Below are 24,386 nucleotides of genomic sequence, written 5' to 3'. Positions count from 1 at the left end.
AAATGGGGTTAAGTGGCTTGCCCAAGGCCACACAGCTAAGTAATTATTAAGTGACTGAGACCGAATTTGAACCCAGGTACTCCTGACTCCAAGGTTGGTGCTTTATCCAATGAGCTACCTAGCCATCCCGATTTTTAACTTTTATTAAGATAAGGTTCTGCTTCCAGAGTGGAAGGCGCACTGTCTCAAGCTTCTGGGGTTTTGTGAAGCTGTTTTCAAAGATATTTCAAGGTACCTGAAAGTTTTCTGTTCTTTTTAATCTCCTGACCTGTGTTCTGGTTTCAAGTGGCCTGTGCTGGAAAATTATTTTGTTCCTCTTTTTTATGAGTTCAGCCACTCTAGAATTTGTTTAAAGTTATTATTTAAAGCTATTTGGAGGGATTTGGAAGAGAGCTCAGGTGAGTCCCTGCCTTTACTCTGCTATCTTGGCTCTGCCCTCCATCTTCCTGGTATAAAGATCTTTAGTTGATTCTTTTTTCTATACTAGTGAATAATTACAACAATAATTTCTTCTTTATAAGACCTCCTTGATCAGTTCTACTGAGCCTGAGAAGGGATGAGCAAGAAATCTTCAAGCACTAATTCAGTGATTGCCTGAGTTTTGTTAAACATGTTACCATGTGGAATGCCCTTCTTTTACATTCTTTCTAAAAAAGAAAATTTTGCTCTTAGCAATTTTGCAGTTGAAATGTGAACAGGTATGTGTCACTTCCCCCATATCCCCCATATGAATGTCATATATAGTAATTATATAGTTCATGGATGATTCATTTATTTTTAAGCAAAAACTAGTCAATAGCATTGTACAGATGAATGTCTGAATGTCTTTCATCTAAAGGAAAATCATAGAGCTTAGAGAAGTAGTTTTTTTTGAAGGATAGAAAAGGTTTATTCATGCTACCCAAGGTATAAGTGATACAACAGGCTGTTCATTTGAATTTTAGTAGGAAGCAATAAAAGCATCTACTGATTTAATATGCTTTTTAAATTTTGGTAAAAATACATTTTTTTAAATCCCCCCCAGCTACATTCAAAAGCAAGTTGCAACATTTACTTCCAAATCCTGAGTTCCAAATTCTCTCCCTTCCTCCTACCCCTCTCTCCCCATTGAGAAAGCCGATTATTTGGTATAGATTAAAAATGTGTGACCATGAAAAACATTACTACAATAGTCCTGTTGTAAAAGTAAACATAACCTCCCCACACACACACAAAGAAAGAGAAACCTCAAGAAAAATGAAAAAAGTATGCTTCACAGTTTGTATTCAGACACCATCAGCTCTGTTTTTGGGATGGATCACATTCTTTGTCACAAGTGTATCAGAGAAATTGCTTCAATATTTTTTTCCACAGTTGATATTGCTAGCTATATTTCCCTCCATCCTATTCTCCCCACCCCCATTTATTTTATTTCTCTCCCCTTTCACTCTGTCCCTCTTCAAAAGTGTATTTTAGCTGTTTACTCTCTCCCACAATCTTTCTTCTCTTCTATCACCTACACCCTCCTCCCTTCCCCTTATCCTCTTTCTCCCATCCCTTTCCTCTTTTATTTTCCTCTGGAGTAAGATAGATTTCTATACCCAAGTGAGGGTGTGTGTTATTCACTCTCTTGGCCATTTTCCATGAGAGTAAGGCTCACTCACTCCACGTCTCCTTTCCCCTCATCCACCTCACTGCAAAAGCTTTCTCTTGCCTCATATAACTTATCCCATTCTTTCTCTCCTTTCCCTTTCTCCCAGTACATTCCTTTCTCTCCTATTAACTCATTTTTAAATATATAATCTTCAAATTCAACTCCCTCCTGTGCCTTGTCTATATATGCTCTGCTACTAACTGCCCTAATAAATAAAAAGGTTCATATGAGTTATCAGTATCATCTTCCCATGAATGAATACAAGCAGTTCAACCTCATTAAGTCCCTCATGGTATGCCCTTCCCATCTACCTTCTCTATGCTCTACCTGGGTTGAAGATTTCAACTATGGTCATTTTATCAGGAAAGCTTGAAAGTTTCATATTTCATTGAATGTCTATCTTTTCCTCTGAAAGAGTATGTTTTGCTGGGTAGTTGATTCTTGGTTGTAATTCAACTCTTTTGCCTTCCAGAATATCATATTCCAAACCCTATAAGCTCTTAATGTAGAAGCTACTAAATCTTGTGTTATCCTGACTGTAGCACCATTATATTTCAATTGCTTCTTTCTGGCTGTTTATAATATTTTCTTCTTGATTTGAGAGTTCTGAAATTTGGCTATAATATTCCTGGCAGTTTTCATTTTGGGATCTCTTTCAGGAAGTGATTGGTAGATTCTTTCAATTTCTATTTTACCCTCTGCTTCTAGATTATCAGGGCAGTTTTCCTGGAGAAGTTCTTGAAAAATTATGGATAGGCTCTTTTTTTTTAATCCTGACTTTCAGGTAATCCAATAATTTTTAAATAATATCTGTTGGATCTGTTTTCCAGGTCAGTTGTATTTCCAATGAGATATTTTACATTTCTTCTAGTTTTTCATTCTTTTTTTTTTGGATTGCTCACAAAGGCATCAGTTTCCCTTTGCTCATTTCTACATTTTAAGGAATTATTTTCTTCAGAGAGATTTTGCATCTCCTTTTCCCTCTAACCAATTCTGTTTTTTAAAGCATTCGTCTCATTGGCCTTGTGGACTGCTTTTTCCATTTGACCCAAACTGGTTTTTAAAATGCTATTTTCTTCACTAATTTTTGGTATCTCCTTCACCAAGTTGCTGACTTGGTTTTCATGATTTTCCCTCATTTCTCTTCCCAATTTTTCCATCTCCCTTATTTGATATTCAAAATCTTTTTGGAGCTCTTCCATATCCTGAGACCAATTTATATTTTTTTCCTTAGAAACTTTGAATTCAGAAACTTTGATTTAGGTTCTAAGCATTCTGAGTGTGTTCTGAGTGTTCTGAGTGTATATTTTAATCCTCCATAGGACCAAAGTAATTGTCTATGGTCTGATTTTTTTTTCCTTCTGCTGTTTGTTCATTTCCCCAATATATGACAATTTTAACTCTTTTTTAAGTGGAACTTTGCTTCCAGGGTGGATGATGTATTCCCAAGCTTTTGAGGGTTTTTGCAGCGATTTCCCTCCTCAGAGACCTGCAAGTTCTCAATTCCTTCAAGGTCTTAAGAAAAGCTATGACTACTCTCCTGACCTGTGCTCTGGTCTTCAGATGACCACAAGCACACCCATCTGCCCTGGAGCTATGAGGAGGGTCCCTGCTCCACTGCAGGCAATAATCTCTGTTGTGCTTTTGCTCCTTTGCCTAAGAGTGGGTCCCCAGTTTGTGACGTGGATCTGAGTACAAGCAAAACCATAGAATCCCATCTCATGGATAGTGAAAAGACCTCTGCAATCTCCTCTGAACCCCTTATCATCTGATAAGGACTGAGCACTCTGGAAGCAGCAACCAGGACTGCTCCTGGTCTCCTGAGGTCAAGTCTATGCTGGGGCCTGCATTGACTGGGCTCTGTTTTCACTCTGGTGCAGCTGAGTTTTTCTGCTGACTTTCCAGATTGTCCTTGGCAATCCCTGGGTTGAGAGGTCTGGATACTGCCACCCTGCGACTGACCCAGCCACTCTCAGGGACCCACATGCTCCATGATTTGTTCCTGGATGACTGGAATCAGTTTACTCTGGGTGGCCTAGCCCTTTTTAACCCCAGTGTGACAGACCCCTCCTGCAGATCTTCCAAATTGTCTTGGGCTGGAAAATTATTTCACTAAGAATTTTTGTGGGTTCTGCCCACTCTAGAATTTGGTTAGTCATTATTTAATGACATTAATTAATTTGCAGAGTCCCTAGCTTTACTCAACTGTCTTGTCTCTGCCCCCCCTCTATATTTTTAATGAATGAGAAAGAATATACCTTTTGGAAGCACAGGGTGTTTATTTTTTGGGTGTAGGTCAGCATTTTTTTTGAGGTCAGAATTGCTTCATTATTTTAGCAGCAGGTTTTCTGCTACAACTGAGAAAATACAAGGCCTTCCCTTCCCCCACAGGACCTCTGCCACCCCAGTAGAGCACCTGGTCTGAAGAGCACCAAAATCTGAATAAAAGATAGAGGGGGACCTCACAGTGTATTAGTAAAAATTAAGGCTTTCAAATGGATTTCCATAGGGAAACAGACTGAAAGAGAACAAATGGAATGGTGGAACTTGCTGGAACCTAGAGTCCCTCAGCCTCTGGGACTCAAGACTCGAGTTCAGATCCCAACTCCAACTTTAGTGTCTAAGAACAAATCACTTCTCAGTTTTTTCACTTATAAAGGAAAAGGGACTGAACTTCTGACTTTAGCGATGAAAGGGGACACTCCAATGAAGAAATTTCCTGTACCGATGCAGATCTGCAGCTTAATCTGAAGAAGATTCTCCGAGGAACCAGGCTCTGTGACTTGCCCAGAGGCACACCAGTGCGCACCAGAAGTGAGACAAGAACCTGGGTCTTCTCTAGTAGATCCACCATCTATAACACGGGGCTACTCTTTGCTCCAGCCATCTCAAAGGAAAGGGGTTAACCCGCCACACAAGGAAGTATTAAGCATTAAGTATCAGGCGCTGTGCTACACCCTGAGGCTACAAAGAAAGATAAAAACATTTTCCCTGATCCCAAGGGGTGCTATGGAGACCCCAGAAGCCACCCAATCTAATTCAGCTGTCATCTGAACAAGAATCCCATCCCCCAACAAGTAGATGTTGACTCTTTAAAGTCCTGCAATGAAGGGAAACCGCATAATAGGAGCATTTGACCCCTAGACTCACTATTCTCTGGACTTCTCCAGCACCATTTTGAGCATTTGATAAGCCCTACATAAAAGGGGAAGCCTATTTCCTTAAAACAATTCCTCGGAGAGACTTTTGGTGAAGAACATTCCATATAGGTAGCTTAATTATTAACTTTCCTGTCAAGCAGGTACATGTACCTTTGCTACAAATGAAACAAATTAAGGCCCCGAGTGGCTTTCAAGGACTAAGATGGTAGACAAATCAAAAGACAGAAAAATCCTAAACCTTAACATCTAGCATTGGGCTCAGCCCAGAGCTTAATATGCTTTTGTTGGATTAAAACAGAAGCCTCTTTACTACCCTTGGGGCCTTGAGTCAGGAGACAGGCCTAGAGAGTCCCTCAATCCCCCTACTTACTCTCTGTCTCTCTTCTAGTATCAAGTTCCTCTGTCAAGTACTGTTAATATGTTGTCTGGGATCTACTGAGCAAACCTAGCAGGCTAGAGTCCCTGGTGCCCCCAGTCCAGGGTCAGCCTAGTAGGAAGAGAAAACTGGCATCTTCAGTGTTTGATGACTGTTGGGGTGATCATCTTGGGGAAGGAGTAGTAGCGGCATTCCTCAGGGGGCACTAGGTCCATCACAGTAGTGCTGATATTCTCTTTCTTGAAACCTGCCTCCACCAGGGCTGCAATCTGGGTCTCCTCAAACATCTTTTTGATATCTGTGTACTTAAGTCTTCAGCAGTTCTCCCTAGGACGTGAGATTGCAATAAGTGAGGACACCCCCAGGCTTCAGCAGGCAGAAAGCATGAGCCTTGATGAAGTTGAATTGATGGGTATGCCAGGTCTCCTCAGAGAGGGGATAGGTGTCATATAGAATTCCATCAAAATGTCCATCATGCAGATTGGGCACCACCTCTTCCCACAAGCCTTTCAAGGGGACAACCTTATGGGGCTGGGCCCACTCCTGAAGCCACTGGAAGACGCCATCATTGCACTCAATGATCCAATGCTCCTGGATGTTGGCTTCTTGCACTTTGCTGGCCAAAATGGCCATTCCAAAGCCAACTTCCAGGACCCTTCCCCCTCGGGCGGAGGCAGCAGCGGCCAGCGAATGCATGTAAGGGGTCGCCCAGCGCTCCATCACCGGCTTGCCCAGGATCTGCAGGTGCGTGTCAGGCCCGTCGTAGCCAGCAGGTGCCCTGGCCCAGGAGGGCCGGTAGTCCTCGCCCACCTGGAAGAAGGGCGCCGGGGCAGCCTGGCCAGCCATGGTCCGCTCTCTAGGTCAGCATTTTAATTTCTTTACAGAAGTAATTTACTCTGAATAATTAACTCTAAAGGCTCTTTATCAACTGGTTTGCCTGTGCTTCTGCATTCTCATTTTTCTGCACTCTCCAAGATGGAAATTCTGCTCTATTTAAGTCTACTTGATGGCCAGCCCCTTGTAAATAACTTATTGATTCCTGCTCCTGCATGCTTGCACATGCTATTCCTGATTATTCCTGCCAAGTCATGGATTTACAAGTTTCTTTAATATCTTTTAATACCCAGTTTTATCCTCCAGGAAATCTGTGTAGAGTAAACCTACTTCTTCTCTGATCCACTCCTTTATTCTTTATCCTTCAATAATATGTATCTTCAATTTGTAGTATATTATTTCCAGTTTTTGGCATTTTTCTGTATCTCTATCAATCTCCTTTGTGCATGTTTCACTTTTTTGAAGTAGATGTAACCTCCCCAAAAGCAGGGATTTTCTTTTAACTTTTATATTCCCCAAAGGGGCTTAATTTAGTACTGTACACATAGTAGACAATTAATACTTGTTAACTAATTAAGTGAGATCATTTATACTTGCCACATTTTAGAGCAAAGAATTTGTTCTATATTTGTACAATATAGATGAAATTGTCATCATGGAATAAAATAATTCATTATCCAATAACACAAATGATCTGTAGGTCAATTTTTCCTTGCATGGGAAATTAGTGGAGCTCCAGGTTTCCTCTGCCTTTTGTACAGTATATGGCACAAGATGAGAGGCAAACTACTTTGTGGCTTTATGGTCATAATAAGCATGCTGCCACTTGCCCATGATCTACATCATAGGGATGGTGAAAATAACAAAATATCATCAAGTGTTATGACCTTTAAAAGTAAAATGTGATCCAAACACAGGTAAAGAGATATGTAATATGAATATAAGTTCTATTTATTTTGGAAAGGATAAATAGAACAAAAAATATAAATAATGAACTATATTTGATCTTGGTCTACCCTAAAAGTGGAGACTATTATGATTATGACCACCCCCATCAAAAGGAGATCAGGATACTTATACAAGGGGGAAAATGGGATATACATAACAAGAATAGAGAAAAAATTACCTCTCCATGGAGGCCATCCTATTAAGTTGATCATCATAGGCTGCTATCTTGTCTAAGAGAGGAAGCTTTCTTTCCTGAATAGAAGTACAAAGAGGGCAGGACAAGTATTCCAGAATCCTGATCATTGTCTTTCTGAGTTTGTAATTAAGATAGGTGGAGTTAATCAATGACTTCTCACCTATTGGCTGAATACTGTCTAAAGAAATCAAATTTTGGGGGGCCATCTAGGTGGTGCAGTGGACAGGACATAAGCCCTGAAACCAGGAGGAACTAAGTTCATATTTGACCTCAGACATTTAACAATTACTTAGCTATTTGACTTTGGGCAAGTCACTTAACCTCATTTCCTTGAAAAAAAAAGAAATCAGACTTTATAAAATCAGAAATTTACTTATGAAAAAAACATTATTATTTATTATTATTATCACACTTTGGCAATTTTTACATCCATCCTGTAAGATAAGCAAGTGTAAGCATTGTTTCCTTCATTTTATGAATGAGTCTGAGTCTTAGAAAGAATTAAGAGATACTTGCCCAAACCCACATAACTAGCAAGGGACTTGAAACAAAATCTTCTGGCTCCAGTGTCATTGCTCTTTCCACTAAATGTATCTCTTTTGTAAGAAAGACAGCATTAAAGCAGTTACCCAGGACATAGCTCACTTTCCTCCTTAATAGTCATGATATTTTGCCTGCTGAGCTCTCTGTCAGTCACCTACTCACAATCATCTCCACTTCAGACCTTTCCTACCTACCTACCTCATATGTTTATGAATGGGCTAAATGTTCTATGATCTATAAAGCAATGGAAGTTTTTCTTATTGGATGGTGGGTCATTTTCAGGCATTCAGTACCAATTCAGCTAATATGGTTTTGTTCTGCCTTAATTTGGTCAGAGACTGAATCTTTATTTGTTAAGAATGAATAATATATAACAACATTAAATAAAGTGTTCCATGACTTGGAGGGACTTATGTGCCATAAAGAGTACACAACTTTAGTGTGTTCATTCTGTAGAAGCCCTCCAATCCATATGCTTACTATTAAAGTTACTATTACTATTAATCTATTAAGATTAGTTTTAAATTTTAAATTCTGGTTTAGAAGCATTGCCATTGTGCTTTATCCTCCTTGTTAATAACTATGAATTCTGGGACACTATTTGGTCATCAAAGGCTAATTGATATAAATATATTTTTCTGTAACTAAAGAGTCTGTTCTCTCTTCCAGAAGCATTAAATTCAAATTTCAGTGAGATTTTTCTCTTGAGATGAAACTAAAACTCTTTGTTTTAACAATTGCCTCTATCATTCAGAGGTTTTTCCATTGATTAGAAATATTAAAAAAGAAATTTGTTTCAGAAGTCAAATCTAATATATTATATTAATGTTATGGAATTGGATATTTGTTTAGTGGCATTTGGGATTCAGTATTGTTTATACCTTGGGACTATCTTCTGGGAACTTAAAAATCATTCATAGTCTATTGGCATAATTAATGCATTAGTCTCTTTCATTACAGATCTAATATATTTTATTAATGAAAATTCAGAGGGAAAGTATTTTCCAGTGACAAAAATGTTATCTATCAGTAGGATGGTGGTAATAAATATTTATTTAATTGAATTGAAATGATGATTAAAAAACTAATAGCATAGTAATGAGGGTTCATGGTAAAGCAGAGAAAAATATTATGCCAACAAATACTTAATATGTTCATATATTACAGGAGCACCATGTAAAATAGTTAATCTGTTCCCTTTTTGAGCTGGCCTTGCACTATCAAGTGTATATCTGACACTCATCACATATATCTTAGTAACAAAGGCACTTTTGGGTATGTACTGTCATGCTGGCTCCTATCCTATGTATCTTCTTTTCTAGATACCTAGACTGGTATCTTAAAGCAATCTGAGCCAAAGAGGAGGCTGAGGCACTCATCCTATTCCATACATTTGATGAGTTATCTCACCAAAAAGAAATGCTAAGCCACATAGATTCACTAGGACACCTGTATATTAATTAAAACTATGATCCTGAATTATGACCCTGAACACTAGTTAAACTGTCTGGACATGTGCGGTAGACACTACCTTAGTCCTTTAGCCACTCCTTAGTACCTTCCTAATATTACCCTACTCCTCCTCCAATTCCTTCCAGAATAGGCACCACTCCATGTTTACCTTTAAATGCCATCTTTCTCTTTCTTACTTGTTATAAATGGCTCATAATAATAAAAACTTAGCCTGGAATGCTTGAATAGCTTTTATTAACTTTTCTGCAGAAAAGTCTAACTCCCCTAACTGGAAAAAAATCTCCAAATTGTGACAATGTCCAGGAGTCTTATATACAATTTCTCCTCCCCTCAGAGCCAGTCATTGGTCTGAATCATGAGGGATACAATCTAATCAATACAATGAGCTTCAATTTTACAGGAGGAATGTATGGTTATATGTATGGAACTCTGTAAGCAAAAGCACTTGCAGAGGTCAGAGACCCTAGGTCAACCCAGGACTAGTGGAGCAGGCCTCTGCCTGATCTCAGGTCTGGCATCTTTAGGTCAGATGGGAAGACCTCTCCCAGTTTGGTGAATGGTGGGGTCAATTCCTTAATCTCCCCTTTATCTCCCCTTAATCTCCCCTTACTCTCATATACCTGCACATAGGCCAGTGTCTTTCTACTCAATAGCCATAGACAAACCCTAGTCTTTGTAATGTATATTTTTTTAACTAACAATAGAGAAGATTTTTCTCTTACATCCTGTGGAAGTCAAGCAGCCTATATTTCTCACATTAAGAAATTAACTTGTTTTCTTAGGAAATCTTACCTGTATTGCTGTGTAATTTCTTTGCTACTTGTTACTCCACTGACCAGTCAATGAACTTGTTATGTATTTGATACTTCTGGGTCAAGAATGTGCAATTCATTCACATTCCTGTAACCTGATTGTCTTTACCACCACCTTTAATTTACCTATCAACAATGGTGTTGTTCAACTGGATCTGATTCTTGTTGACACCATTTGAGGGGTTTTTGTGGCAAATATCCTAGAGTGACTTGCCATTTCCTTCTCCACTCATTTTACAGATGAGAAAACTAAAGCAAACAAGATTAAGTGACTTGCTCAGCATCACGTAGCTAGTAAGCATCTGAGGCCAGATCTGAACTCAAACAGATGAGTCTTCCTGACTTCAGACCCTCTATCCATATGTCACCTCCTAGATGCCTGGATTTACATTTTGATTGATCATTTTTTTTTAGGATTTTGCAAGGCAAATGGGGTTAAGTGGCTTGCCCAAGGCCACACAGCTAGGCAATTATTAAGTGTCTGAGACTGCATTTGAACCCAGGTATTCCTGACTCCAAGGCTGGTTTTTTATCCACTACACCACCTAGCTGCCCCTTGATTGATTATTGATTGATTGATTCTTTCAAAATATATTTATTGAACAACTATTATATACCAAATACTATGTAGGTATTTTGTATATAAAGACAAAATATAAGGTCCCTGATGTCAAATAGTTTATATTCTATTTGAAGGAAACAATTATAATAACTTTCTAACTGATCATCCTGCCTCAAATCTCTCCCCACTTTTGATTCATAATTTTTAGTGGATTCCCAAGGTAATTTTCCTAAAGCTTAATTCTGACCATGTCACTCCTTGATTCAATGAGCTCCAGAGGCACCGTGTTTATCCTTGGGATCAAATATGAAGTCTTTCATTCAACTCATTATAACCTGACCTAGTCCCACCTTTCTAGTGCTTTTGTTTTATTCTCTTCCCCACATAGATTCAGCAACATTGGCCTGCTAACATTCTTCAAGCATAACATCCTCTCTCCTGTCTTTGTGTCTTTATGCTTGCCATCCCCCATACCTGGAATGCTCTGTCTACTTACCTTTGCCTCATTTCCCTAGCTTCCTTCCTAATGCACCTCATATCCCACCTTTTCCCAAGGCCTTTTCTAATCTTTCCTACCTATTCACACTGTTCTCTTCTCAGATGACCTTCCATCTACTCAGTGTATATCTATTGCTATTATGCAACTGATAATTCAGGCACTTTGAGGACAGAGATTGTTTTGGAGCTTGACTTTTTTTTTTTAAAACTTTCTTTGTTTCCCAGAGAAACACATAGTAAGTGCTAAATAAATCCTTACTGACTGATAGACTAATAACTAAATACAAAATGTATAGAAAGTAAATAAAAGTTATTTCCAGGGAAGGAGGAATAAGGATAGACATCTAAATTGAGCTTGAATGAAAATAGAAATCTTGTGAGGCAGGGGTAAAGAGGGACTACATTCCTTGCAGGAAGAACGGTCAATGCAAAGGCACAGAGATGGGAAATAGAATGTTATCTTTAGGAAACATAATTGTTTCCAATAACTGTAGGCCAATGTGTCTGAATCACTGGGTAATTTTAATGGAGTAATACACAATGCACAGTCTAGTCATCGCAGGCCACACAGATTCTGGCCTTAGACAGATCTAGTTGGAATCTAGGGGCTGCCCTAAGGAGAGTCAATATTTCTATCAACTTTATGATTTTCCTATCTCAGATTATTCTGGGAAAATCTCTAAAATAAAGATTAGATATAGCTTGTATCTAGTTGAAGTTCCCTTTCCTATTCAGAAATTCAAGGAAGTAATGGAATATCCTATATTTCATTCCATCTACCCTTCTTTCTCCTCCTCCCTTCCCTACATACAGAATTTGAAAATGGCTCATTAAACACTTAAGACACATGGAGCACTCATATTGTCCATAAACATTTCAATTAGAAGGGAACAGAATTTGATGTTACCCTTGGGGCAATTCTTTCCCCAATGGTACCTCAAATCTAGTGATTTTCTATTTTTTCCTCCCTCTCTTTCTCTCTCTGCCCTCCCTCCCTCTTTCCTTCCCCCTCCTACTGTACTACATCATCCCTCCAAAACTCATTTTGTTTCCCTGTGCTCTAAACTACTGTCAGAAAGTAAACATACTTTGGGGATGACTCAGCATAGGAAGTAATTCCCTTCCTATCAGTCTTGTACTATATGAATAGCACACTATTTTAAAAAGGGATTTTGCCGGGGCGGCTATGTGGCATAGTAGATAGAGCATCAGCCCTGGAGTCAGGAGTACCTGGGTTCAAATCCAGTCTCAGACACTTAATAATTACCTAGCTGTGTGGCCTTGGGCAAGCCACTTAACCCCCTTTCCCTTACAAAAAAAGGGATTTTATGCCACCCTATGTCATATGTGGCTTTTCTTTCTAAGGAGGACACTGTTCAATAATTATGTGGATGATTTTCATCTTCCTCCAAACATCTTTCAAAGGGACATGTATACTGCTCAAGTTCTAACTACTGCTTTCTTCTGGGCTGGGAGTCACTCAGGTTCCCACTCTCTCTTCTCTGGCTTATGCATTTCTCTTTCTGTCATATTTTATGCCTTGGAGACTACTATGTGAAATGCACAGCCAACTTTTATGTATACTAATAGCTGGCATTTATACTGTACTTTAAATTTTCCAAGTTGTTTACAAATATTTTCTCATTTTATTTTCACATCCATCCTGAGAAGTAGATTATTGTCTCTGTTTTATAGATGAGGAAATTGAAGCAGGGTGACTTGCTCAGTTACCACTAAGTATTTAAGGTTGGATTTGATTAAGATCTTTCTAATTCTGAATCTGGTACTCTATCTCTGAACCACCTCACTGCTTCATATATCAACATGGACTCCTCCTCAACTGATTACTATTAAAAATTATCTTTAAATATGGCTCTCCTTTTTTAGCACAAATTATGGTCTGAAGCCTTGCCATAATACTTTAACTTTCTTGATCTTATCCATGACAAATTCTTCTTCTGCCATGTTAGCTCACCAGCTATTTCTGCATTGTTTTCAAATCATATTTCTAAGACATTTTCTTCAGAAGTCATTTATTTTTGGATTTTTAAATGGTTGGTAGGCATAACTTTCCCATAGTCCCATCTCAATATTATGAAGAGAGTTATAATAGGAATTAAAGTAGCTGTCCTGATTTCGTTGTCCCTGGCAGGGTCTTTATCATAACTAATTGTACATTCCTTGAATTAGAATATTGTCATCATAGAATTAAAGAGTTTAATGCCTTAGACTATATCCCTGTTTCCCCCCCTAGCTTTCCACCTCTAGCTCTAGTCAAATCAATTTTACCATTCTTGGAAAGGGTGACAAATATTGTGTGATTCTCTTGACCACCCCTGAGAATTCACAAGTCAAAGAATCTCTTTCCCTGCTAAATGTATGTATTTTTTTTTGAATGGTCACAATTACCAAAACTTACTATACTTGTTGTATTGTCCTACACTAGTGAGTTTATCCTGAGGAAAAAAAATCACCAGAGCCTCAAAATTGATTATTGTCTTTCCCTTCCTTTCCCATTTATGATCAAATCTCTGCTTTTATTGCAAGTCAGAACAATTCAGATTTGAAAATCTGTTTCTTGCAGTGAAAACCACTACTTGATTAGCTAATTTATTGTTAGTGGAACAGAAAAGGAATTTTTAACCTTTTTTTTAAATCACAAACTCCTTTCAGAATAATGTTTTTATATCATTAATTATATCATGATTGGCCTGGGGGGTTGGATATGAGAATGATTAAAATGTCTGGGGATAAGAACTGCAATAAGGGGAGATCTCCAGGGTGGTGGGGTGGTGGCTAGAGTTGCCCTGGCTGGCTGAGACGTCCTCTAGGTGGGAGACCTGTCCCAAAGGAGAGGCCAGAGGATAATAGGGTACCCCAATGGAAGGGAGAGGGATTTGGGGTCCCTTTCAGGAATTTCCCTGAAAGAAACTTAAAGCCCACCAAGGGGTAAGTTGCCAGTAGAGTTGGGGGGGGGGTGAGACACAAGGGAGACATGTGGCCAGTAGCCAGAAGCCATGTATAAATGGCACTGATAACTCTGGGCAAAAGATGATAGAAATAATTCATTTAAAAATGAATTGTTGGGCACCTAGATGGTGCAATGGATATAGCACCGGCCCTGGAGTCAGGAGTACCTGAGTTCAAATCCGGCCTCAGACACTTAATAATTACCTAGCCGTACGGCCTTGGGGAAGCCACTTAACCCCATTACCTTGCAAAAAAAAAACCTATAAAAATGAATTGTCAAGTTCATAGATTATATTTTTATTGCCAAACTTATTGTTTCTCTTCCCAGTGAAATAGGAGTGGGGAATAAACATAAGTCTGGACTGTATTTGATATAAAAGAGAATTATGATTTTCATATGATCAATATGATAAGTGTAATGAATTTACTATTAATTTAGTTTCCAGAGATCATTTTCTCGGTCTGGAAATCAAAGAGAAGAAAGAAGTCTGAAGTAAATCATTAATCTTGACAAGTCTTCATTCTTTCTCTGACTTGTCTTTGCCTATGTTAAGTGAAGTCAATAAAAAAATGTATAACCTGTTTTGTACCCAAATAAAATAATAAAGTACCCCCCAAAACTAAGTAATCAACTTAATCATTTTCACAGGACTTGAGGACACCTATGTTATTGTACTTCAATGGTCAAAATTGCCAAAACTTAGTATACTTGTTGTATTGTCCTACACTAGTGAGTTTATCCTGAGAAAAAAATCACCAGAGCCTCAAAATTGATTATTGCCTTTCCCTTCCTCTCCCATTTATGATCAAATCTCTGCTTTCATTGCAGCAAGTCAGAGCGATCCGGATTTGAAAATCTGTTTCTTGCAGTGAAAACCGCTACTTGATTAGCTAATTTAATGTTAGTGAAACAGAACAGGAATTTTTAACTTTATTTTTATAATGAACTACTTTCAGAATAACATTTTTATATCATTAAAAATGCTAAATTTTTGTTAGTTTTTTCCAGTTTAAGTCCACAGTTTTCTTTTAAGTTTCTCTCTACATACCTATGAACCTTAGGATTAAATAAAGACATTAAGACACCTCATCCTGCAAATAGTATGACATATTAATTATAATTGGCAAATACTGTTAATGAATTCATTCATTTCAATATAGGGGCTTTTTTTTTAGGTTTTTGCAAGGCAAATGGGGTTAAGTGGCTTCCCCAAGGCCGTACGGCTAGGTAATTATTAAGTGTCTGAGGCCGGATTTGAACTCAGGTACTCCTGACTCCAGGGTCGGTGCTCTATCCACTGTGCCACCTAGCTGCCCCTATTTCAATATAGTTTTAAGATTCACAAAACTTTCCTTGTAGTAATCCTATGAGCTAGATTTCATGGAGTGTCACAAACTTCATTACTTATTCATCAAATAGCTGGTGGTCAACCCCAACTAAGGTTGATTCTCAGAGAACATTCAGTCTATTGTCAATGCTACTGCAGAAGTATTTACAGTTAAGAAGTTTTTGCTAGAATTCGCAATACAAACTTTAGCCTTGGAAACCCTGAGACCATCCCTACATCATAATGAGGCTACAGAGTTGTACTTTTGTGGATGCAATGTAGATAACTCAAGTATTATTTTACAGATAAGACCAAGGGACAGAGCAAGGACAAAGCTAAATTTTTCAACTCTAAGATTTTTCTGTGATACCAGATTGCCTTTCCATGGAATGTTTTATCTTCAAAGTGGTCACCTAATCTTTTAAACATATTCTCTTAAAACAGAAGCATCCAAACACCAGGGTGGAATTGAGGAATATTTAACAAAATAAATAAAACTACAGTGGAACACAGATAATATGTGGTTTTCTCAGTCCATGTATGATCTGCAGGGATCTTAGTTTTTGTTGTTTAGTTGTTTTTGAGTCATATGATCCCATTTTGAGTTTTCTGGGCAAAGATACTGGAATCATTTACCTTTTCCTTCTCCAGCTCATTTTACAGATGAGAGACTGAGGCAAACAGGATTAAGTGATTGACCTAGGGTCACATAGCTAGTCTCTGGACAGATATGAATTCAGAAAAATGAGTCTTTCTGATTCCCAAACTAATACTGTATCCACTAAAATACCTAATAGTTCTTGTGTATGGTTTAGTGGTCTCATTTCTATTTTGACATTATTGTTTTAAGAAACCTAAAGAAATCTATTGTTTCTTTATTAAGAGACTTGTCTTAAGAAATTTAAAGAAACCTAAGAGAGAGCTTAAGCAAATTGCCAATGGGAATTGTATAGGTGTTAACTTGGAATTTATTGCTTCTCAAACTTGAGATCCATATCCATACAGGTCATTAATATCAAAGTAGAAGAAACATTTGAAAACAGTAAGTCCAACACTCTTATTTATAGATAAGGAAACTGAGGTCTAGGGCAAGAAAGTGACTTACCCAGAATCACTTAGAAGTGGAAGAGTTAGGATTGGAACCCAGGTCTTCAGATTCCAAATCCAAAACTGAATACTGGTTAAATAAGGTGTGATAAATATGGGGGTGTTTAGGTTCCACAAGAATGTGAAGGGAGAATTTTTAGTTTACATTACAAAGACTGGGGTCTGCCTGTATTGTTGTCTATGAGCAGGTATGTGAATCAAGACAAAAGACTTAGCTTCACCTGATCAAAAAAAAAAAAACTGAGACTAGACCAGGTCAGCCCCTCCTGGCTCTAAGGTAACCTAGAGTCTTGGACCTTCTCATTTGTGCATGCTCAAGGAGGTAGCTCTTCTTGCTCATTAGTATAATGAGGACCAATAATTGGGGACCAATGTGTCAATTAGATTGTAACCCCAGCCAGTGATTGGCAAGAAAGGACAGGATCAAAGCCTTTCAAACTGCATAAAAGACCCAAAATTTCTTGGATTCCTTGCCCTTCTCCCACCTTGTAAAAGGTGTGCCTTTTTAATTAAGATGTCTTAATAAAAAAAAAACATTTTAAACACTCTGAACTAAGTATTCACAAGCCATTTATAACAATTTGGAGGCTCTCCTGGGACTATATAATGTAAATCTCTTTTTCCAGTATTTTCCCAGAAGAACAGAAGAAAATAATGTGAAGAAATGTCTTGATTTCAAGCCAACTTTCTTAGTGTTCTCTTCTGGGGAAATATCTCAGAGATTCCTGGGAAGATTGGCCTGGGGGGTTGGAGCAGAGAATGATTAAAATGTCTGGGGATAAGAACTGCAATAAGGGGAGATCTCCAGGGTGGTGGGATGGTGGACAGAGTTGCTCTGACTGGCTGAGAAGTCCTCTAGGTGGGAGATATGTCCCAAAGGAGAGGCCAGAGGATAATAGGGTGCCCCAATGGAAGGGAGAGGGATTTGGGGTCCCTCTCAGGAATTTCCCTGAAAGAAATTTAAAGCCCACCAAGGGGAAGGTTGCCAGCAGAGTTGGGAGGGGGAGCACAAGGGAGCCACATGGCCAATAGCCAGAAACCAAGGAAGCCAGAAGAAGGAAGCTGATCCAGTCTGATGTATGAGTAAGTTTGAATGTTCCCTCAGGGGTGTGTATGTTTGTTCTATGTCCTGTCTTGTAGAAATGTTCTGATTTAGTTATTTCTGGGTCTGGGGGAACTGGGAGTTGGGTCCAGGAGCTGTAGAATGTGGGGGTGGAGGAAGTAGGTTTGCAGCATCCCCACTCTTGGAGGTCAACCCCTCCCTCACTGGACATTGGTGCATAGAATGAAAGAGAGAAGTGGGGAGGAACTCTCAAGGGGAAAAAAAGCTGTACTTCGGGCAGAGTTTAGAATATTGAAAAGTTATAGCAGGGAAGATTTCTTATCCTTTTGACTGTCTGGGAAAGATCCCATGTTTTCTCCCTGGGTTGGGGGAAGGGGGTGGTGTGTTGGACACATAGTAGTCTTGTTCCCATCCACCATCTTGTTAAGACTTGAACTCTAAACTGAGTTCAGCTGAGAACACTGCCCACCTGTGAGGGATAGAGGAGGAGACTTAAAGTGCTTAAGCCTTAAAGGGAAAGACCCAGCCACAGGTGTGATATGTTATTGGGAAAGGAAGAAAATACAAAATCAGGGATTGGAGACACATTTATTGAAAGGAAATCATGTTTGATGAATGTCTTTGCTCTGGTCATGTGGCTTAAAAATGCTGATCTTCACTCCCTTTTTAAAGTTGACCTCTTTCTGAACTAGAGTTTTGGGAATCACTCTGAGGATTTTTAAAAAGGGTTATTAGTATTGTTATATTCTGACAAAATTTATATAGAATGGGAGGAATTAATCTAGATTGTTAAAGTGGTTTGGGATTTTAAACTATTGTAACACCTTTGAGTTAAAGTAAAGTGGTATTGCATTACTAAGAAGAAAAATACATGATTATGTTATCAGGGATTTTTACTATTTTCTTTTGGGCAAAATCTCTAATTCATTTTAATGTTAAGCCTAATAATGATAACAATTGTATTTTTTTTTTATTTTGGATGGAACTTTTGGAATGTGAGTGCTGGATTCTCTGTACAAGGTACTCTAAACTTTTATCAAACTAAACTGTTGGGAAGTTTCATTGTAGAGTTGACAGCAAATTAGAAGAACTGAGGTTTCATCTAATGATTTGGTACTTTGCCATTGGAATAACCAGGATATTAAAAAAATGGCATTTTAAATGTATCAAGATTAGATTCTTAGAGGATCTAGGTACAAATAATGTGGAAGGCTGTGACTAATAACTGAACAAATAGCAATTGTGTGGTCCATCTATAAGGTAAATTATTGAAGAATAAGATGTATTTATCAGCTAAGTGATATTCTTTTGTAACTGCAGAGAGATTATATTCTCTTGTGAACATATAAGCTATTTGAATACTGTAATGTTAAAGCCTGGGATTAACATGTGATTGCTTTGAAGGGGTAATAAGGGAAAAATAAAAAGTTATGACCCCTTTTGGGATAGATCTGTGAGTTCATGTAAAATGGAATAATGGATTCTTACTTCTGTTTTGTTTATTGGAATTAATAACACATGTTGGAAATTTAAAGTCACCTAAGATGTGCTAATGGTTTTAAAGAATTCTGAAAGTAGTAATTTGTATGTTAGGGGTGGTTAGGTGGTACAGTGAATAGAGCACTGGCCCTGGAGTCAGGAGGACCCAGGTTCAAATCAGACCTCAGACACTTAACTATTACCTAGCTTTGTGACCTTGGGTAAATCACTTAACCCCAATTGTCTTACAAAAAAACAAAAAAAGTAAGAATTTGTATATTAAGGATGACCAGTAGCTAAACAAGTTCATGTACAAAAGTTTCTAGTTATATATGTGAATTGGGAATACTTTGTGTGTGTGTGTGTGTGTGTGTATGTGTATGTATGTATATATTCCAAAACTGTGGTTGTTTGCTTTGAAGTAAAAGCACCAATGTAATATGAGAAAGATAAACACAAGAAAGATAATTTGAGATTTTTCTGTGACAATGTTTAGCTTAATTGTCATGTGAGAATTTAGGAGTCAATCTCCTGGCCAAAGGAGGTTGTAAAATACAACGGGCTAGAAGGAGGGTTCTCTAGCCAAGGGAATCTGATGTATCATCTTTATATAGAGCTAGAGTAGATTTGATTTCAGACAAAAGGATGTGGGTCTGGAGATCAGAGGCCCCAAGTAAGAGGTAGGAGATGAGGCCTGTAGGGCCAGTCATAGTTAGAATTCCTAGTTTTAACAAGGACCCAGGAAGGACATTCAGAGCTTTAAGTTTCATTAATTGGGATCCCATTAAGACTATCATTGGAATTTAGTGAATTGGACTCATTCTAATTAGGTAAAACAACTATTTTAGAACATGGGACTTTTAATCAGTTTTCTCTTTGTCAGATACCAGGATGGTCAGCAAAAAGGAAGTGTTACTGGGTCAATGTGTTGTTCTTGGAGCCAAGGAAGCCAATGCACTGAAGATGCCAGGTGACAGGCTGTACAGTCAAAGGGCAGCTTTTCAGTAAGACCTGGGGCTGGATGGACCCTTTTAACCTGATCTCCTCAAAGTGACATTTGGATAATGTCTTACCTGGTAGAATAAATCTGGCCTAAGGTATTTGACAATCCACATGACTTCTACCTGGACACTGATATTCAAAAAAAGTATATACATACATATATATATATATATATATATATATATATATATATATATATATATATATATATATATATATATAAAGAAGCTTTAGGTCAATTAGATTTAATAGCCAGATAGGTTAGGTATGTGACTCTGACACTTGCTGTCAGCTTCATGTTTAGATAGGAATTAAGATTCCTTAATTCTTATGTTAGAGGGAATATTTAGGTAAAAAGAAATTTTTAGGATAATTACAGTTTCTAGTAATCTAGTTTAAGGTCTATGAGTGAATCGGATAAGTACATCAGGAAAAGGAAAATCTATGGTATATTTTTCAATATTTTTGAAAAAAATTCATTTTCATTAAGGATGTTTGTCATTATTGTAATGAAGGCAAAAGCAAGACTATTTTTTTTTTTTTAGATTTTTGCAAGGCAATGGGGTTAAGTGGCTTGCCCAAGACCACGCAGCTAGGTAATTATTAAGTGTCTGAGGCCAGATTTGAACTCAGATACTCCTGACTCCAGGGCCAGTGCTCTGTCCACTGCACCACTTAGCCACCCCAGACTATTTTTATTTTTAAACCATATGCTGGGTACTCCTTGTACTAAGATGATTGTTGAATGTATATATTACAAGATTATTATAATAATTCTCATTGGAGTTTACTCATGTAGTAAAATAGTTATGGAAGTTTGTGTTCAAGTGAAGTATGTACGTCAATATGACAGTATTGTCTTGTGATGAAAACATATGTTTTGATCTGAGTAAAATGTTAAGCAGTTTCTTTACCAGAAGAGAATGTCTCAAATAGTCACCTGAGTTGGAGAGGACTTTTTTGGAACTGATTCAGAAGAATGTCTCCAGGGGAGAGGAGAAGAGAGAAGGAGAGACACTGGACCAATCCATCTTCACCATCTCTCACCTGTGTGTACACTGTTTAGTCAGGGGGTCTGTACCTGTAACTTCCTGTTGATTTTAAGCATGACCCCCCCCCCCCACTTATGCCCCTCTCCTTATGGAAAGGAGGAGAAGAGGGAGAGTAAAGACGTTCTCCACTGAGAGAAAAGGAAGTTGAGATTATTGGGTGGCATGATTATATTCTACATAGGTCCATTTATCCTATCTAGGGAGAGTCTTATCTCTGATTTAGCGAACAGGTTATTAGTAATGGTGGGAGGAGAATCTAGCTGACAGAAGTCATTGTCCAGTCTTTTGGTATGACTAACCATGGTGGCCACAGAAGTGTGAGAACTGGCCTTGGGTGCCAGTCCTCCTGGGTCCAACCTAGATTCTCCATTCCTTGTCAGAGGTATACTGTGGCACAGGATTCTGGTCCAGAGGAAAGAAACACCAGTGGTATATGACTGAGTCAGTTCAGGGTGAATATATTTACGTCATTCTGGCCAGGATATTTTCCTGGGGAGTAGCAAATGGCTGTGGACTAATGTCCAGAAGCAGGGTACATAGTCTAGACTGTACAATTTACACAGATGGGTAGATTGAGATTCATGTAAGATGTAATGATGGTACCTGGATCCCTTGTCAGGATCCATCACAGTAAAGACAATTGTGATAACCACTGCATACACCCATTTGCCAAAGGATTGGTCAGAGAATTGTCATCTAGATTTAAGGGCCTGCTACCTGGGCACAGGATGGGAGTTGGGGCTATGGAATCCTAATTTACATTCTGATTAGATTCTAAGCTGTAATGGAAACAATTACCAATTAGACAACTAGAGCCTTGGACTTACTTGCTAGCTAAGCCATACAAACAAGAGAGAATTATTCAACAGAGTTTTATTAGACAATCTGTTGGTTGGAGAAGGAGGGGTTTGTAGTAAATTGAATCTATCAAGTTGCTGCCTAAAGATAGACAACAAAAGGTAAGTAGTAAAAGACACCAGAAAATTAGCATGTGCTCTTGCACAAACCTGGACAATAGGACAGGTTCATGTCTCTGATAATGAGGAAGTAAAAATCTTGATAGAAGAAAACTCAGTAGTTATATCAAAAACAAGGAATGTGATTTAAGAAAGAAATCACTAATAAAGTTGGAACCCAAATTCTTATTAAAAAGTAGGAGGGGGGGTAAATTGTGAGGAATATTGAGCTGTTTGGGTTCCACAAGAATGTGAAGGGAGAATTGTTAGTTTACATTACAAAACTGGAGTCTGCCTGTATTGTTGCCCATGGGCAGATTTGTAAATCAAGACAAAAGATAGCCTCACCTGATCAAAAAAACCTGAGATTAGGCCAGGTTTGCCCCACCTAATTCTAAATTAACCTAGGGTTTTCGACCTTTCTCCTTTGTACATGCTCAAGGAAGTAGCTATTCTTGCTCATTAGTATAATGATCAGGGTGGGGAAAATGTATGGGGACCAATGTATCAATTAGATTGTGACAGCAGCCAATGATCGGCATGAAAAGGCAGGCCTTTCAAACTGCATAAAAGACCTAACATTTCTGGGATTCCTTGCCCCTCTCCCACCTTGAGAGAGGTTGCCTTAATGTCTTAATTAAAGACACCTTAATTAAGATATCTTAATTTCAAAAAACATTTTAATTACTCTGGACCAAGTATTCATGAGTCACTTATAACATAAGGTACTGATTATAATTCAGGTCACCTTATGTATTCCCCCTTCTGATATGATTTACTAGATGAACCTGAATCAAGCACTTAACCTGTTTGTACCTCACTGTTTCTACTTGAAAAGGTGAGCAAATTTGCATTATATCCCATTATAATAATCTAAAGATAGAAGTTAATAGGCTCTTCAGGTTAGAGAGGAAAGGATCTACACTCCAACCTTTTATTAAAGAATGTATTCAATTTATTAAATACCTCCTGTGTGCCAGGCACTTTACTTTTGTGCCTGAAGGTAAAAGGGAAGTAAAAGACAGTCCCTTGTGCTCAAGGAGCATACAATCTAGTTGATGGGTCTAACTTGGACTTTGAAATGAAAGGGCCAACTACTAACACAAGTATGCTTTTATAAACCAACCTCAGTATGACTTCCTTCTAGGACAGAGCATAACCTCACACCATTATCTCTGAGGCCCCTTGCTTGCCCTCCCTTTTCCTTGAACTCCAACCTTGAAAAACTTTCCATATAGAAAATTCTTTAGCCTCTCCTGTACCTGGCTAAGGTCCAAAATCTTTCTTTATAAGCATTCCCCTTCCTACCCATGGTCTATTAACTCTCTTAAACCCTTTCTTTCCTTGATTCCTCAAGCTGGTTGAAACAGGTTCTTCTCTCCATGAGTTATGGCACAACCATTCATGAACCAGGTTGAAATCCCTAGAATATTTCAGCATTCCTTCCCTCAATATTTCTCAGTACTGAAACTGGGAACTTGAAATCTCTTTTAACTATAGGCTTTCTCTTGATTTTTTTCCTCCTCATCCCTGTCCCTCACTTCTCTGCTCTGCGATGGGTCCCTGGAAAGCCCCAACCTTTCACAGGTGGCAGTTGCTTTTGGTTTCAGGAAACCATCTGGCAAGTGGACCCAGCCAACCCAACTTGGACTTGGTCAGAAGGGACACCTTCTGCAAAGTCACATCATTTTCCTCCTTATCACTTTCTCTTCTCTTGAGATGCTGGGAAATAGGGAAAGGCCAAAGAGCATGGGGCAGGGACCTTCAACTCCCAAGGATTTCTCCTTTGGGCTTTTTTCAATCGCCAATCAAATTTGGAGCTGATAAGATCAAGCAAAGATACCTTTATTCTTCCTTATATAACATTACCTAGCCTCAATATACCCTAAAATAGTCAAAAAAAGAACCAGACTCTAAATTATAATACAATTTGGCAAGTTGGCTTTTTTTCTTGCCTCTCAGTGGAGCAACCCTTAAGAGGAAACTCATAACCTCCATGCCCACCAGATCCCCCACTTTTTCTTTAAACAAGAGTGGGGGTGCTGCTACACAGAAGCAGGGAGTTCCAAAACCTGACCTAGATTTAACAAAAACTTTTGATTTGTCTAAAACCTTGTAATTTGATTTCTCTCAGGGAAACAATCATTTTTAACTCCACTTACAATATTTTAGACTCTAGCCCAGAAGTTCGCAGATACTATTGTTGAGTTGGTACATAAAGGCCACCCATGACCAATTGCTGTCCCCTTCCCCAAGCACATCCCCAAGGGGATTATGAGAAACTTAGAGAAATCACCTACCATCCCAATAAATGCTCCACACTGGAATATACCTACCTTCCTCTCCTGAGGAGCTGCTATTCTTGGCATGCATTCTTAATGCATTTGAGATCC

At 38.4% G+C, this 24,386-nt stretch overlaps 1 pseudogene; it reads right to left on the bottom strand.

The window, feature by feature from the left end:
• Positions 1-5,190: 5,190 nt before the first annotated feature.
• LOC141501983 (guanidinoacetate N-methyltransferase pseudogene) lies at positions 5,191-6,016 on the bottom strand (annotated as a pseudogene).
• Between the last annotated feature and the right edge of the window lie 18,370 nt (positions 6,017-24,386).

Source organism: Macrotis lagotis, chromosome X (assembly GCF_037893015.1).
Source record: "Macrotis lagotis isolate mMagLag1 chromosome X, bilby.v1.9.chrom.fasta, whole genome shotgun sequence".
Classification (NCBI taxonomy): domain Eukaryota; kingdom Metazoa; phylum Chordata; class Mammalia; order Peramelemorphia; family Peramelidae; genus Macrotis; species Macrotis lagotis.
This window is presented reverse-complemented; position numbering and strand designations above follow the sequence as displayed.